This window comes from Carlito syrichta, unplaced genomic scaffold (assembly GCF_000164805.1).
Source record: "Carlito syrichta isolate Samal-C Ts95f unplaced genomic scaffold, Tarsius_syrichta-2.0.1 Scaffold305640, whole genome shotgun sequence".
Lineage (NCBI taxonomy): Eukaryota > Metazoa > Chordata > Mammalia > Primates > Tarsiidae > Carlito > Carlito syrichta.
Window position 1 is genome coordinate 49,876 of NW_007249736.1, and position 2,874 is coordinate 52,749.

The window sequence follows — 2,874 nt, forward strand, 5'->3', positions numbered from 1 at the left end:
GAAGTATTGACATCTCCACTTGATGACTTTTGTTATAAACAAGGTGTGTTTCTTGATGTATTGAGGTATACTTTGATTTCTTTAAACAGCATTTTATAATCTCAAGCAGATAAAAACTACACATTTTCTGATTTAATTATTAGATTTATACCTACTTTTTCTGATGGAAAATCATTATAAATGTAATTTTTTTTCCAATTCTTCATTGGTAGTATACAGGTTTTTGAGAGTTGACCTAACAGTCTATGACCTGACAAAATTAATTTATTAACTCTAGGTGATATTTTATAGATTTATATGAATTGTCTTTACTCACATTCTTGTTGTCTATGAATAAGAATGATTTCATCTCTTCTTTTCTAATTTGTATGCTCTTTACTGTTTTTTAAAATTGTCTTATTGTATTGGCCAAGACTTTCAATATTATGTTTAATAGAAGTGGTGAGAGTAGACAGACTTGCCTTATTCACAATCTTAAGATGAAAGATTTGGGCTTTCACTATTAAATATGATGTCAGCTGTAGATTTTTTAAATGAACAAATACTGTGTTTATGTAAAGATAACTTAGATTAATCTACAAATGTATTACAATCATAATTTTCAGAAAACTTGACCATTCCAAAATTAATATGGAAGAATAAGTGCACAGAGTAATCAAGAAAATATAGGTGAATGAAAATAGTGAACTAAAAAAGGAAGGCAATATCACCAAATAATTGTAATTATACCCTAAGCATTTTAAAAATAAGTATTGGGTCAGGAATAAATGAATGGATTAATTCAACAGAATAGAAAACCTACAAATCAACTAATATGTGATAGGCAAAATTATATCATCCCAAAGATGACACTACTGGAACCTGTGACTATGTTATGGTACAAAATACATTCGTTTTCTAGGACTGCCAAAACAAATACCACAGACTTGGTAGCTTAAACAACAAAACATTTTTTTCTTACAGTTATGAAGATTGAAAGTCCAAGATCAAGGTGCCAGTAGAGTTGGTTCCTTCTGAGGTCTCTTGTATTGGCTTGCAGATGGGTGTCCTATTGCTGCTGCTTAATACGGTCCCTTCTTCTGCATGTGTATTCTTGGTGTCTCTTTGTGTGTCCACATTTTCTCTTCTTATAAGGACACCAATAGATTAGATTAGACATCACTCATATGACCTCATTTACCCTTAATTACATCTATAAAGGCCCTATCTCTTAATACAATCATATTCTGAGATGCTAGGGATTGGGTCTTCAGCATATGAACTGGGGAAGGAGGGATTCAATTCAGTACCTCACACAGAGTAAGGGGGGAATTAAGATTGCAAATAGAATTCTTCAGCTGACTTCGATTAAGACAACAAGAGTGCTATGATTTGAATGTTTATTGCCACCAACATTCATGCTGAATTTTTTTTTTTAATTTTAAAAATGTGGGGTACAACCCAGGATTAGGTACATAAATAGTCTTTGTATAGGTAAAGTTTGTGCCTCCCTTTGGTCCCCACTTCACCTGGGATTAGGTACCCTTATTGATGTTATGTGTCTCCCCTCCCACCTCTGACAGTTTTCCACTCATGGCAATCCCATTCTAATAGTATTATGGTAAATGTTCAGGGTCTGCTTATGAGTGAGAACATGTGATACTCAGTTCTTTGTTTCTGTGATAGATCACTGACTATGATAGACTCTAAATCCATACAAGCTGCTGTGAAGTCCCTAATTTTGTCTTTCTATATGGCTGCATACTATTCTATCATGTATATGCACCACATATTTTTTTATCAAGCCTATTTTTGATGGGCAGCATGGTAGGTTCCATGTTTTTGCTATTAGTAATAAATATGTGTATGCAGGTATCTTTTTTTATAGAATGGTATGAGTTCCTCTGGATATATTCCCAAAAGGGAGATTGCTGGATGGTATGAAAGTTCACTTTTTAGATCTTTTAGGAATCACCACACTGTTTTCCACTGAGATTTACAGTGTAGAAGCACTCCCTTTTCCACCACATCCAGCATCTGTTGCTTTTTGAGGTATTGGTGATGCCTATCCTGAATGGAGTTAGGTGGTATCTCAGTGTGGTTTTAATTTGCATTTCTTTGATGATTAGTGAAGCTGAGCAAATGCATCTGCTCATGTATCTGCTGGTTGCTTGGATGTCTTCTTTTGAGATGTGTCTATTCATATATTTTGCCCACTTTTTAATAGGGCTGTTTGTTTTTTTCTTATTGGAATGTCTGAGTTCCTAAGAGATTCTGGATATTAGGCCTTTGTCAGATATACAGTTGGCTAATATTTTTTACCCATTTTGTGGGCTGTCTTGAAATAACTGTAAAACCTATAATAGCCTGTAATAGCTTGTTTGACATGAGCAATTCCATTTTAGCTGCTTGCCTACCCAGAAATGACCCCCTCCACATGCGACTGTTGTAACTTTCTCATGACCACAGACTTACATCCTTGTTCTCCCTGAGTTGTTCCCCCTGCCTTTGGAAACTCCCCAACCATAAGTTCCATGTAATTGTACTCTTGCTTAATTGAAATTAGATGTTACACCAAGAAATTGTTACTTGCAAAATTCCCACTGCCACATCCTCATATTTTGCTCCTATACTTTGCTCCCTTTGTTTTTAGCTTCCTGTTCCCCTAACCCCCTGCTATTTAGCCCACTTGCGATTTTTGCCTTTATTTTTATTTTTTTTATTTTTTGAGTTGGAGTCTCACTCTGTTGCCCGGCCACTGCAACCTCAACCTGCTGGGCTCCGGAGATCCTTCTGCTTCATTCTTCCAAGCAGCTGGAACTACAGGCATGCGCCACCACGCCTGGCTGATTTTTTGATTTATTGTAGAGATGATGTCTCGCTGCCCAGGCGGGT